The following is a 15,598-nucleotide window of genomic DNA, read 5'->3' on the forward strand; positions in this document are numbered from 1 at the left end:
GGGCATGTAAAAAAGGCCGCAGGGTCCTTAATTAATGAAACTGCCGGCGTACTCCCTTGCTTGGCTGCAAATTTCGTAAGTTGACGTTAGTGTTCTGACGCCCTTACCTCGTAAACGCCTCTCCCCCTCCCACTTTTCTGGGCCTTTCCACCCTCGCTTGCTCCTCCCATGGGGAATGAAACTAAGGTTAGTTACGTTCAATTCAATTTATCCGCGTCCGCACTGCTCGCATGCCATCTGTCGGGACAGTGTGCGTCTTCCTTTTTATCTGGTGTTTCCGGTTCTGTTCGGAATGGCATGCGCGATATCATGTTTTGCTATATGCTTTGACCTCGCCCCTTTTCGACACTATTTTTTAACTAGCAATATTTTTGTTTCATGTCATAAAAACGAGGTACTCTGGGATATCTACGCACACTTGCCAGGATTTTCCTTTGGGATGAATAATGCAGACTTGCATCGGCCATTTTGGCAGTTTCAATTGTTTGGAACAGTCCTGCCGACGTACATTTCGTGCTCAAGCATTTTTTTTTTCTAGTTTGGCTGGTCCCCTGATTGATTTACAGAGAGCAGCACTAAGTTTCGCGTGGTCACGAAAAAAAAATATCGCCTTTAAAAATTCCTAACACAAGGCCATGATAACAAAAACGACCTTTAATAAAAAGCCCTAGATCCTTTGGCCTTCCACTCAGACATACGTTAAGGGGTATAAGCGGAGATGAGCCCCAATACAGAATGCTTAATCACTGTTCGAGAATTCCCGCGACCTCCTCCATAATCACTTGGTCGCTGAAGACGAGGACAGGTCTGAGTCTCCGAACTGGTAGCGGAGCTATCCTGCGTATGGCCCAAGAAAACTTTGGACTAGCAATGTTCGGTAGGCCATTGTCGGGACTCCTTCTCTAGGCCCCGGTGCAAACCTTAAACGTTCATGTTTAAAAAGAGACACCTTCAAGTGCCCTAATGATACGAGAGATTGGCCTTGGCGAGCACGACGCCGTAAAAAGCGATGATGGCGTCCAAACTGCCCCAGCAGGAAAATCCCACACCGTCACCCGACCCAAAGCCCAATACGCGTAGGCCTGATGCCACACGGATTGATTGTAGGGGGAGGGAGGGGGGGTTTAACGTGCTGACGCAACGCAGGCGATGAGGCGCACCGTAGTGGAAGGGTACGGATTAATTTTGACCATCTGGGGATCTTTTACGTGCGCCAAAATCTCGAACACACGGGAGTTTTTGCTTTTCGCCTCCATCAGAAAAGCGGCCGCCGTGGCCGGGAATCGAACCCGCGACCTCGTGCTCAGCAGCGCAACGCCTTAGTCACTGAGCCACCGCGGCGGGTTCTGATGCCACACGGGAACATGGCTCCTCCAGCTGGCTGCAATAACAGCGCTCGTCCGTCGCGTTTTTGTTCTGCGGCCGCAGAATCAGCCAGTCAGTCGTAGGGGGTAGGTACACTTCACGTCTGCGCTGCTGTGGTTAGAGAGAGAGAGAGAGAGAGAGAGAGAGAGAGAGAGAGAGAGAGAGAGAGAGAGAGAGAGAGAGAGAGAGAGAGAGAGAGAGAGAGAGAGAGAGAGAGAGAGAGAGAGAGAGAGAGAGAGAGAGAGAGAGAGAGACTCAGATCCAGCGCCTAGCGTAAGGGAAACTGGTATGCGCAAGCAAGCGCAGAGCTGCACGTATACCACCATGTCCGCGCTGCTGCCGAACAAGAAAATTACGAGGGGGCAAAAGGCGAGGCAGGAGACTCCGTCTGGCCTTGTCGTCCTCGGCGAACCACTCGACAATACAGCCGAAGCAACCGTTGATTTCGCTAGTGACATGGAGCTCGTCATCGTAGAGCACGTTTTAGTGTTCCTATATATAACGCAGACTGGAACTGCTAGATCATAGATGACACCTTTTCAAAGTTTCGCACGATAAAGCTGAGGGACTCGTTGCTAAGCGGTGAGTGCCCTTTGCTCACCAGTAGTTAGGTGTCGGCCAGTAGTTAGGTGTTGACGCAGTAGCCAGGTTTTGAAATCTTCCGGAGCAGCTTGCCGCAATAGCTATGCACTGCTGACACATCAACAGCTTCTCGAACGCCAGAATCTCAAGAACGTTGCGTGTACCGACGTGCTCATGGAGCGGGTAAGGGGTATGCCAGGCTGACGACGAGTTCCCGCGTTTCCCAGCTTAGGTCACTCCCGAAAACCTCGCTGATGGTGGGCCACTTGACATCATTTACTTGACTCCGCGCCCGGCAGCAACGCTGGTATCCGGCACCTCACACATTTCGGTGTAGAGCGCATCGCAGACCACGTACCTGTCGGCGAGAACGAAGCCTTGTCTTGTCGGTTCTGCCTTCCGCGTCCTCATCTGCGTGCACTGGTAACCCTTTTAATGTGCATCACCAACTAGCTCACCAAGCCATCCTTGTGAGCCAAAAGACCACGTACAGACATCGGAGGTGCGAAATTGACGTTGCCGTAATGGCCGATTGTCTCGGGGCACTCAGCATGGGCATGGAGCGAGCCAAGGCACCTGGTGAGCATTTGGGTTGGCGACCGCCGTCGCTGAAGAGCTCCTGGGCGGTCACGGTCGCGGCGGTGAGGTCGTTGCGAGTGCGGTCTTCCCGAAGCCATCGCCGGTGGTCTTCATGGCGGGTCGGTGTTGTATCCGACGCTCGCCCAGTCAGTGAGGTCGTAGACGCTACCTTGTACCCACGGAAAAGGGAGCTTTTATAACCTTCATTATTGTCACACACTATTTATAGCCTGTCGGCGGTTACTAATGATGACGGTAGAACTTGGGCCCTTAACACTGTGCGCAACCTGTTGCACGACCATAAATTACACATGGCAATATGCCGTCCAAGTGGCGCACAGTGTTTAGGTGCAGCTGCCAGTGTCATCATTAGTAACCGCAGCCCAGTTATAAATAATGTGCGACAATGATAAAGGCTCTATTTTTCCGTGCCTACATGGCAGCGTCTGCGTCCCCCTGTTACGCCGGTGACTCTGCGTGCGTCCGATACAACACTGGAGTCCAGGGAGGTCGAAAGTAGAGGAGAGCCGAGCAAGTAGCTTCGATCAGAGAGTCAGCGTTGCCGTTTTCGCAAGCGCCTTGCTCGGCCAACGCCGGCTCAACTGACCGATTCCAAGCGGCAACTTCCGCGTGCCACCTCAGTGTGCCAACCAACGGCAGCACCGACTCGAAGAGGAACTTTACGGTGATGAAGAGCACACGATGCGCGGCACACAACCTGGGCGTGACCAGTTGCCCAAAGTATAGTCCCTAGAAAGTTGTCTAGTCTGCCGTCCGAGGCCATCAGCAGTGTGGGTCCTTTTCGTGATGACAGCCGCGGGAACACACCGGTTTAGTACTGCGTCATCTCAGCGTGCAAGCCGTTTTTTAACAGGGTCATCTTTCTAGAAAACTAAATTGTTCGTTTGATAGCTTTTCCTGACAATATTATTTCGTGGCATCCTTTCTTGTGTCTGAATAAGTTTTTTTAGGAGTTTATAACCGCAGACGGTACTGTGAACGCCTAGGATCGTCTGCTAACCACACAGTGCGGACAGCCACAGCTAAAAGGCAGACGGCGCTAGTTTTAACACCCCGAGGTATTTAAGCTTCCAGTTCCGCCGTCGAGCCTTAAAATAAAAAATACCGAAAAAAAAACGCCGAGTGCACGTAACCATGGGCCACGTGAGTAGAGCCCGGCGTCGGCCAGCTAAACCTTCGAGAACACTCTGCCCAGTGTTCGTGGCGTGATCTCTGCAGAGCTCATCTCCTCGACAGTTCACGTGCGTTCGCGCCTCAAGTGGGGAGCACGGAACAGCTCGCGGTGCAGACGCCTATCTCGCGAAGCCGGTTGCCGCGGGTTCGAGCGCGGGCTAAAGTGGTCCCCTTTCGGAGAGATGTGAAAGGCTGAGGACAAAAGTATCCGGGCCTTCCAGACACGACGAACTTTCAGCGGCAAAGTTTGGAAATCCATGCGAGGTGCAACAGCCTGGTCTTTGATGAGGGGAGAGGGGCCGCCAGCCCTGCTGTTTCGCCAGCCTTGCACCACTAGTGCAAGCTGCACGAATTCTCTTCAATTTGAATCAGTAGAAAAATATTCACACAGGAAAAAGTAGCAGAAGAAATAATTTTACAATAAAATACCGTATTTCTGCGATTCAAACCAGCCCCGCTTCTAAGCACCCTCCCGTATACATCAGGAAAAAAATAGGAAAAAAGTATCAGGCGAATCTAAGCACCCCCTTTCTTAAGTAACCATCACAAGGTGAATTTCAGACCCGAGGAAGCGGGACTGGGTCGACCTTGAGGCCACGTAATTTATGAAGGTTTCAATCACAAACCTCTTCGACGGGACTGAAGATGACCTGCTGAGGGATACTGAGAGCTTCCGGCCCAAGCGGCCCACGGACACGATTGCTAGTAAGAGTGACTGAGTATCAGCTGTAAGGGGGGGCATTGTGTGTGCCTGTTTTTCTTTTCAATGTTTGCCAATAAAAATATTTCTTGCGCCCGTCGCGTCGAGATACGGCCGCGAAAAAACTGAGCGGGGAGATGAAATTTGGGTTTTTCGAATCTAAGCCCTTTGGGAATCTTGATTGTGGAAAAAAGGGGGCCCTTAGAATCGAGTAAACACGGTTATTAGAACATCAATCCAATTCTTAAAAATTCCTCAATGGCAAACGCGGTGACTGTGCTGCATGGCGCACTGAGAGCACGGTGTGCACGGTTAACCGGTGCGCAGTATTTTGCTCGTTTTAACCACGTCGGCGACTCACCATTCTAATGCAAAACTGTCCCCAACGCAAGACTAGCCACATTTCCGGGTATTATACCTAAAGTGTTCACCACTCTTAATGAAGTTGTACAAAAAGTGGACCTTTTCTTATGACTTCTGGTACCGATCGACCTTTTATTTAACCATCTCGTGTTTGAGACTGCGCTCTTTTCGTCTTTCATTTTTTTTTCGTTTCCAACTTTAAGTTTCATAAAATGTCCACATTAGATCAATGTTCCAGATTCCTGATTAATCCCTGTACAAAAACGGTTGACACACTGGGACGTAACCGTCACTGTGCTAGCCGGGACTTAACATGAACGGACACCTTGTTCCTCGGGAGGCTCGGTGTATGTCCTGTTAGCCACGAACGGGTGTTTGGTCACCTAGACGAAACTTTTATCTCGTGTGTGCTCGCCAACTGTTTTCGGCGCGTTTTGTTTTATTCCCCACGTATATATTTTGATAAAAGAGCGATTCTAGAGTCCGTTACATACTTAACGGTCGCTTAAATTGGGCCTAATGAGTTGATTTTGCTGAACAATATTAATTTGTATGTTGCATGACACCAGTTTTAGTTTTTGTAATACTCTTTGCCTCCAGATGCGTCTTGTGAAAGCATTCTTTCAGCTCTTGGCCGGGTAGCTGAATCGTGTCACAGCAACACACGGGCAGACAGACATACCGACCAACATTTTACCGCTTAGGCAGGTGAAGAAGGACTCTTCTTTTTATTATTTTGTTGAGGTATGAAGTCTTTGATGTTCTGTAACTGGAACCCGCGGGCCCTTACCGCCGGGGGCCTTGAGTCACCCATTACGCCACTAAAGCCCAGCAGCGCAAATGCATCAGCAGCTGCCAAAGGGAATGGAAGGGCTGTTCCAAGCCATTCATTCAGAAGACTACTCTAGTCGGGTCGGTCTATACGGGCACGTTTATGCAACGCCCCGTGACAAGAGCTGTGAGGCTCCCAATACGCTCACTGGAAGCCTCGGTACCACCTCCACTACGAAGGGGTTCTAAGGACACACATGGCATGAAACGAGAGTTAAAAATCCAGCGTCCTCATAGTAGGCTAAAACACGTTTCTTTGGATACGTTGGTTAATCTGATAAAAAAAAAAACATATGTACGTTTTCTACGCTATAGGGCATACTATGAAAGCTGCTGTAATGCGAACAACTGAGTTCGTGGCTCTGAGTACACGCCGTGCATGTTGATGTTTCTTCGCGCGGACACACCGCTCCAAAGCGACGCTCACCTCCCCTTGCCCCCCCCCCCCCCCCTTCTCCAGTACATTTCAGGAGGATGGGGTCGGCAGATGGAGTTCCCAAACCCTGAAGCCATCTGGCTACACCCCTGGCCTGCTCATTACAATATAGGCAACATGCAGAGTTGCGGTTGTGACAGTAGTAGTAGTAATAAGCTTTCTTATCCAACCTGGCGGCTTGCATATCGTCCTGGGTGGGTGTAGTCTATAGTCCTGGATTCCATGAGCCTTATTTCATGACTTTTTGGACGACCCCACTCGTTTCCGGGTGCGTCCGTATGCGCTGGCCCCGTGAGGAGGCCAATTTTGACATCGCCCTGATTGATTCGTTTTTTTTTTTTAATTTCCCGAAAATGTTTTCGGGGTCGCAGGTCCGTCATTTCCGCTTTTAGCACGAAATATTTATATTTCTCTATTTCATTTTCTCACCGTACGTGTATCAATCAAAAACAAAAAAAAATGATTTGTGCGGTAGCAATACCGAACCTGATGTCTAAAAGTCCCTAGGACGATAGAAAATATCAGGGTAATCTACGGAGGAAAGAAAAGCTTTCTTTCGACGCTAGAATAATCGCACTCGCAGCCCAACTTTCTGGTTAACAATCAGAGCTTTCAGCTCTTAACAGTCACCAATCATCCCCGTTTCCGTGGTGTAGCGGTTATCACGTGCGCCTCACACGCGCAAGGTCCCCGGTTCGATCCCGGGCGGAAACAGTTTTTGCTTTTTTTCCCCCGCAAAGCAAGGCCGTTATTTCCAACGAAACAGTGAGCCCGACCCTGTCTCGCGCTTTTATTTACTTATTGTTTTGCACGCACTGTCCGCTTGCGGCTTAGATCTGTGGTTTGCAAATACGCCGGGCTCTTCATTCGTTTTTTTTTTTTTTTTTGCTCGTTTGTTTTCAACGAAAGCGGTCACGTTAGGTCAATGCTCCCCCCAACAGGCCAATCAATCTGCGACGGAGACTGTGACAGGAGAACGTGACCGTCAGTGTACTAGCCATGCCTCAACATGAACGAGTGCAAGAACCTTGTTCTTCAGGCCGCTCCGTGTCGGTCCTGGTAGCCACGGCATTGCGTTAGAACACCTAGCTCTAACTTTAATCCTGCGTGTGCTCACCAATGGTTTTCACGGGTTGCCACTTGTATACTTAAATAAAATAGCGCTTGTAGTGCAACATATGCACTTATTTGGCGGCTCAAATACGCCTAATGACTCAGTTTTGCCGAACAATGTTGACACGTATGAGGCATGCCCAGTGGCGTAACTAGGGGGACGGGAGGGCAGAGGGGTACAAGTGCCGCGGTAGCCACTTGGGAGGGGGCGCCGATCTGAGTCTGCCCAACTTGGGCCCGAGGGGGAAAAATGGCAGCGGGGCTATCTTTCAGTAGCAGGGCGGCGCAGTTGCAGAAGTCACTGTTGCGGAGAGTTATTGTTTGGGTTTATTGGAAGACGAAGACGAAGAGAGGGGACACACACAAGGCACAGTCGCCCCCCCCCCCTTCCCCCCGCATCCCCCGGCAAGGCGCCCCGGGAGTCCTCGCCTTCCGCAGCGCTATCCTTTTGTTACAATGCCGCTGTTCAAGCAGTTAAACTGTTCTCCTTGTCAGGAAGCGCCGCACACATGTATGAATACTTAGGTACGCCCGGATGAGGGAGTTTGGGAGGCAACACGGGATGATATCCAGTGTGCTTGCGTGCGTGTTGCATGCATGTGTTTTCCTATGTTCTCGTTTGTATTCCGGCAGCGGCGATAGAAGCAGGGGGGGGGGGGGGGATGGGGGGGGGGGGGGAGAGGTGCTTAAAATTTGCGCCCTTTTGTTTCGATTAGCCCTTTGCAGGTATTCTTACAAGGCGAGGTGAACAACGTTCAGATACTCGTATTTAAAAGTCGTGGCGCATATTGTCGTCGAGTAAGAGTCGGAGACGGAGTTCAAGGGTCAAAGCGGTAAAGCCAGTCAGTAGGTACCTTAAAGACATACTTGAAGTTTTCCAAGTGATGGCAAGTACAGACAAAGAAACGAGTGAAACGAGAAGTGATCGCACACTAGCTATTGCACCAGTGGATGTTAAGATATCATTTTTTTTATTTTGCTCGGCTTTTGGAACAAGATACTGATTCGAATGGACCGTGTTTAAAGGCTGCAAGACGCAAAAATGAACTTTTACGATGCTGATTTAGACATGAAAGCTTTTAGAGAACAGGATGTCAATGTTGAAAGGCGTTCGAGACGAAAAAAAAAAATTGGCTGGTGAAAAGTCGAAAGGAGAGGCGTCAACGGTTAAGCAGAAAGTACAAAGGGTCATGAAATCCACACTCCACTGTCTTCATTCTGAAATCGACAAGATGTTTACTCGCCTGCACGATACCGATGCCACATTTGGCTTTCTTTTCTCCTGGACATTAACCAGCTGTGTTACGGTGACGACGAGAACGAACTAAAAACAAATTGTTACACCTTTGGCGAGTTTTATCGTTCCGACGGTAACGCGCAGGACCTCTATGAAGAGACTTTAGATTGTCCACTGCTGTTTTCACGGCTTGTTGACCGGAGATTAACAAAACCTGAAAACTTCTGAAATTTATCATACAGTATGGGGATGACAACGTATTTCCCAACCTTCGCAGTCGAGATTCAGATAAAGTTAGCCACAGCCGTTTCTATATCGCTAACTGTGAAAAGTCCTTCAGCAAGCTAAAATTAATACTTTCCTATTTGCGGGCCACAAGGGCCCACGACAGATTTTCTTGTGTTGCTTTGCTGAGTGTGGAAAGAGAAGAAACTGTAAAAACAAACTTTGATGACATTGTACAACAGTTTTCGTTATCGAAAGCACGAAAAGTGCTGCTCTAGTTTGTACGGAGTGCCGTAGTGTATAGTATTTTTCATTTTTGTGTCATTAATAACCGAACGATCTAATTAAAGCGTTTCAAACTCATAAAAAATGCGTTTCTCGACAACTTGTTCACGATGAACATCAGCACTGGCGTCACAAGAGGCAAGGATGTACTACCAAGGAGGTCGCGGGTTCGATTCCCGGCCGCGGCGGCCGCTTTTCTGATGGAGGCGAAAAGCAAAAACACCCGTGTGTACGAAATTTCGCTAAAGATCCCCAAACGCTAAAGATCCCCTAGTGGTCAAAATTAATCCGGAGTCCTCCACTACGGCGTGCCTCATCGCCTGCGTTGCATCGGCGCGTGAAACCCTACAATCAATCAATATGCTACCAGGAGACAGCAGTTATTGCAGGAACGTGTTTTTGACCTCATCATTAGCATTGATAACAAAATTTGGGCATATTATGCACATCTGAAGTGTGCATTATACATTCTGAGCAGTCCGTTTAACGGTAAAGCAACGAAAAACGATAACAACTGTGTACATGCCTACTTGGTCGTTTTTTTCTGTGTGTTTGTACATAATTTATGAACCTCGCCTTATTAACGTCGTGCGAGGCCACAACAGCTGACAAGCAAGCTGTATTTCTTCTTTCACTTTTTTTTTTTTCTGTGAAGTGTCTAGAGTTACCTCCGAGGGATCCCGAAATGGAAAACAAAAGTTTTTTCCTACGAGACGTTTAGCCATTGTCTTCAGTTACGTCCGATGGAACCCAAAATTGCCAATTAAAGTCACTTCGACGTAACTTCAACCAAATTATTTCAGTTACGTCTGGCCTAGCCAGGCATTTCACAGTAAAAAATTACAGTGCCAAATACAAATTAAAACGAGCACATCGGCCGTACGGAACGCTACATAGGCGACCCAGAATATCAGAAAGGAGCAGAGGACGCCGCACCTGGCAGTCGGCGCCCGATAAGAAGGGAGGGGCGGAAGTGTCGTACCATTACCTCCCAGACAGTAATGGTCGTACACCTTTCTATCAAACAGGAACGAAAGCTCGTTCCTCGTTCCTTCGAAAGCTTGAAACCAGTTCCCATTGCAAGTTGGTTGCCAAAGGAGCGCGTTCCAGTTACATTTCTAACATTGAAACTTGTCGCTACATTAACGTTACATTTGATTTTTCTTGATTAAAATATAGTGTCGGATAATTCTGAGGAAATGTAATGAAATAAAGACTTTACTGAATGCCTGCAACAGACACAGTGTGTTCACTGCGCCCGGACGTAGCCACTCGTCGTTCCCGACGTCACCCCTACTCGGACCGCCCCTTCGCTACTCGCTACGCGGTTGGACGCCGTTGCCCCGTAAGGGAGGGCGTGGGCCCGCAGCTTTCGCTCCAGTGCTGCTTTTAGAAGGCCGCCAGGACCTGCTGGACGGCTGATAGTTGGGTGTCCTTGTCACAACTGCGCACTGCTTCTTGGATCCACGGCAGTAGGTCTGTCCTGGTTGCCGCCTCGTTAGGTCGCACTTCACAGTCCCAGAGTAAGTGGGCGATCGAGGCCCTAGCATTGTTACATAACACGCACGTGTCGTCCGTATAGAGTTCTGGCTGTATGTGCTTCATGGCGACCGGGGTCATCAGTGAATTCATCTGCAGCTGTCTGAACGTGGGCGCTTCCTCCCTGGGTAGCTCGGGGTGCGGCGGTGCCAGTACCCTCCTGCTGTTTCTGTAATATTCGGTGATACCCTGAAAGGTATCGTACCTATCCTTCGTCTCGGTCCACCACTCTGCAGACGGGTCCACTGCTGCCGCGCGGACAGCTAATCCTCGCGCGGCTGCGTTCGCCTTCTCGTTGTGGTTGGTGGCGAGTTACAATACCTCGCTCCTCACGAGGGCGGGGAATGTTCACCATCCCTCGATGTTCACCAGTTCGAGCCCCCGCACTGCTCCACATCACAGCCTACCCTTGGAGAAATTGCGCACCGCACTCTTTGAGTCGCTAAGCCCCGTCGTCGTCTCTGGGTGCGCGATGGCCAGGCGATGGCCAGCTCTTCCGCTCCCTGCGCGTCTCTCGTGACGATGCTCGCGGCGTTCACCATGACTCCCGTATTCCCGTCTATCACCCCCGCCGCGAAGCACCGGCGGCCGCCGTACTTCGCTCTGGCCACTCTCATGTCCGCTTTGTGGGTCGGATCCATGTTCTTGGGTAAAGGGGTACCCTCGAACGGTGTTTTGGAATGCCGCCGGGACGTCGCGCTCTTCCTGCTTGCCGAGGATCCGAGGGTCGGATGCCGACTCCATTCCGAGCCGGCCGAGAATGGTCCTCCCCGTCCTCGAACCCTTGAGCCGCTTTATCTGGCCGACCCGCTGGACTTCCGTAATCTCCTCGAACGTGTTATGTATTCCCAGCTCGAAGAGCTTCACCGTGCTCGCGCAGTGCGAAATAAAGTGAGCAATTTAAAACTCACATCGAACTACATATATTAAACGAATGTAACACCGCCGGAAGCAGATTATCTGGCGATAACAAGAACCAAAATAAACGCTCCCACACGAATATTTTGAGGGACATGCTCCACACGAGTCAAACTGCAACTTCCTATGCTGCAGGCCGGAATGCCTGCATGGGGGAAGAAAACTACAGGAAGGACCGTGATGCGACAACCTTGAAGCCTACCCAGCTCCCTGTTATGTGGCCTAGTCATAAAAATATAACAGAGAACTCACGAAAAAAAAACGCACTATAGTCAAGTGACAGGCAAGCGGTAGTAGTTTCTTGCGCCTCACGCGGTCGCCAATCATGACAGTATATATGCGCTGCGTACGTGCGTGCGAGTTCAATGCCGTGTGCGACACGCGCTGCGAGGCCTGTAAATCCGAGACGCGCAGATGAACATGCCGACGAAATGGTCGTACGCACCTGTCCAATACTTTCGCCCCGTGCCTTGGCCATAAAGTGTAGCGTGCCGACGCGTTCTAAAGACAATGATGACAGAGGAGCACATCCGGGCCTTTTATATTGGTTTGATTTGATTTCACAAAACGCACCATATCGATCCATATGGTGCGTTTGCTCAGTGCGATATTGCTCAATATGCACTGGACGCAATAGCGACCTTTCTTAACTGTTTCTGCCCAGGTCATCTTCTAGGTAACTAACATTCGACTGTGGAAACCACAGGGAGCCCTGAACTGGCCGCAGTCTGTCCCAGCCGCAATCCGGCATTCGTTTTTCACATATATTCTTATGGCGCGATTTAAAGGGGCACCAATGCACGTGTCTCACTGGCGTCTGCACCCGCCGTTGCGACAAGGCTGTGTGCACCAGCTGCAGCCTGCCGACAGGTGCGGCCCGCTTCGGGGTTATTCTTCTGCCTTTGACCTCAGAGGAAGCGCGTTCCGCGGAAGGGCGGGAAAATTTGGCAGCCTATAAGAAGAGAAACACAGCAGTGGTCTGTGGCTTTTTGTACTAGCTTCAGCGTCAAAAACAACCAAATCCTATACCTATGGCACGTTTACAGAAGGAACGCCGTTGCTCCCTCGCTGTTGCTTCGTAAGGCCAGAGTCCGTCAATGACTCTGGTAAGGCTAACGAGTTACCATTACTGTCCCACCGGCCCTTAGTCGAACGGTAGCGTTCCTCCCTCCTTCCCAAAAGGAACTGGTTCCACGAACGCCGTTCCGTGCAACAGTGAGTGGCGGCAGCACTCCCGACTTTTCTTCATCACCCGTCGCAGCATGCTAGCACCAGCCGGGGCAAACTGCCTGAAGCAGCTTCCTCAACAAATGAACATCAGGTTTGCCGACAAGTAGAGAAACAAATCGAAAGATCACCGCATAACTCCGCCCTTTAATGGAAAGTTTTTTTTTGTGCTTTACCATCTACCGCGTGCCCACCTAGGTATCTTGCGAAGAGCAAATACGCAAACATATAGTTTTCCCACCTAGCGGCTCATGCACAAACTGTGTCAGGGCTGACCTCTACCCCATCCGGGACCCAGTGAGCAATCGGCCGGAGGTCTCCGTTCGGGGGAATGTCCCCCTAGACCAGTTGCTCGTCTGATATGACAGCGTTCGCGAGTGGTTTTACTCGGCCCTGAACAGTACGTGGGTTTACGCCTGAACACTACATGGGATCCCTCAGGTGTCTGGGTACTACCGCGTGCGCACTGGGAACTCTGCTGGAGGCTAGTCCTCAACTGCTAGTCGCCCTTTGCGCAGCCGTACAGGGAGCGCGTGCCATCTTGCATGTCCCGAGTAGGAGACGATGGGTTCGCCCTGTCCCTGCGATTCGGCAGGTGGGACTCCGTTGGGCAGTGCTGGCGCTTCGGGCAGCCCCCACCTCCACGAGTTTGACCCCCGCACACCAAGCAACCAACAACGATGTTGGCTGTGAGGTTTCCACCCATTTCCATTCAGGTGATCGTATCTTTTTTTTCCCGAGAGTCTTGTGCTCCCGCCTTACCCATCCCAGATGACCGGTGCATGGCATCTGGTTGGGCAGACCGGTCTCGTGGGTCTTTCACGAGCCGGATTCTTTCTCACCGCGGGTGGTCTCCGCATTACAGCTCGTCGCTGCAAAGCGGCGGGCACATCAAGGTACTAGTTTCGTACTAAAATACGTATTTTAGTTTGAAACACTACGAACAAAAAGAATAAACCTTGGGATTTTCTTAATTCCCGGACAAAAACTCCGTGCGAACCATTTCCTTCAAGACAACATTTCAGCTTTATACTTCAATGGCTATCATTCTAGTGACATCTGTATATAAAGTGACTGTATGCACCGCAATTAAATATGGCGTAACAACCACCCCGTCTGCCCATAATGGTTGCCGCTTTCATAAAATACATTTTTCGTTAGGTCAGCCAGCTATAATAATTAAATTTCTTGAGATTTCTTGTTTCCTAGGGAGAATAAGGGAGTACCAAGGCATTCCCTTCTCTAACAACCCTCATCAGTCATTAATTGTATTTGTTAAAAACTCCTGGCCAATGTAAACTTTGTTTTCGGCACGAGCTGCAGACTCTATATGAACTAGAACTCCGCCGCCCTCGACAAGAGGTTCTATTTTATAATTCCCCACTTCTTTTTTTTGTTGGATATGAAAAGAAGTGTACGGGCATTCGTATAAAAAATTTAAGAGAGAACTCCAATGACCCAGGTGGAATTCTAACCCCATCGTCTCATTGTACGGGTGCAAATAACACGACCCAAAACGCTCGACCAAAGGGGAATATTTTGTCATTATTGCGTGAAAACTAGTCTTAAAATCTCACCCTATCTACGATGACGGGGCGATCCGACGTAAGCGTTTCAACTATTATTCACCGATTCCGCACCGGTTCGGCCGTATATCAGCAACATTCGTGTTTGCCAATTTGACGTCACGTATCGTACAACAGACCCTTGCAATAATGTTGCGTAGATTTTATTGAACCTGACGGTATTAAGTACCGACCGCTGTGAACGTTTTCCAATGCTTACCTCACGTCGAACGTCGGTTTAATTTCCTTTTCGGACTTTAATTTTCACTGTGGCATACGTCGGATGTAACTTCAATTTCATTTACAGGCTTTTACGCCGGAGGTAACTCAAAACACTGGCATACAGTTCAGTCACACATAATTGTAATTTTAAAGTTTGGGCTCCGAAGGACATGACTCAACACATTGGCTGAAAGTTTTGTGGGTTGTAAATTTAATTTGAAATTATTGGATCCATCGGACGTAACCAAATATTATCCTAGAGTTCTGTTGGACATAACTTTACTTTTCAATTTTAGTTTCCGGTGGACGTAACTCTAGACACTGCGGTTTTTCTGACCTTGCGGACATCTGGTGTATGGTACGACGCGTGGATGCGCTGTAGTGAACAATAGATCAAGTAATCGCTCATTCGCTTGCCCAAAACATCCAAATGGCCGTTTTCGCAAAGATCAATCAATCAATAAATCAATCAACCTTTATTTTCGGTGCCCAGATGATGATGATGATAATAATAATAATAATCAATCAATCAATCAATCAATCAATCAATCAATCAATCAATCAATCAATCAATCAACCTTTATTTTTGGTGCCCAGGAACAATCCTAGGGTCTTGGTATTGGTACACCATATACAAGCATTCATAAAAACAAACTAAAATCAAGACAACACAACACAGAAAACCATATATATGAAAGAAACAATAAGATAAAAATAGTTACAGAGATCCCAGAAAGCAAAAGAGCAAAAAAAAAAGGAAGCCTAGTGTTAGAAGCCATGACACCCGGCCAGCAAAACGTTGAAGGCACGTGAAAAATTGAAAATACACAAGCAAATACTCAATGCACATGACGGAGATAGATTATACACATAAAACAAAGGTTTTGTAACAAAATGTTAGAAAGTTTCAAAATGGAAAAACGAAGTTCAGCGTTACAAGCACTGACACTTAAACCGACAGAAATTCAAGCAACACAAAATCAGGAAAAGTGAAAAACAAACAAGCAAGATGATGATTTGCATAAAATAAATACGAAACAGAAATACGGCACATAAATGACATAAAGGCACTTAAGCTACAACAGTTTTCAATTCATTAGAGAACAAAGACAAAGAGCTCTGGAATATATCAAGACGATCGGAATATTCATTATATGCACATTGTATTCTGCAGATGGACGAGCGTCTTCTACTTAAAGCATCTGTTCGGAAAGTTC

General features: G+C 48.8%; 1 non-coding gene across 1 annotated transcript; it reads left to right on the top strand.

Moving 5' to 3' along the window:
- Window positions 1-6,691: 6,691 nt before the first annotated feature.
- Trnav-cac (transfer RNA valine (anticodon CAC)) lies at window positions 6,692-6,764 on the top strand. Its single transcript has one exon. It is a non-coding gene; the product is annotated as a tRNA-Val (tRNA).
- The last annotated feature ends 8,834 nt before the right edge of the window (window positions 6,765-15,598 follow it).

Source organism: Haemaphysalis longicornis, unplaced genomic scaffold, assembly GCF_048455015.1.
Source record: "Haemaphysalis longicornis isolate Haplotype H1 unplaced genomic scaffold, Haemaphysalis longicornis Haplotype H1 scaffold_4, whole genome shotgun sequence".
Lineage (NCBI taxonomy): Eukaryota > Metazoa > Arthropoda > Arachnida > Ixodida > Ixodidae > Haemaphysalis > Haemaphysalis longicornis.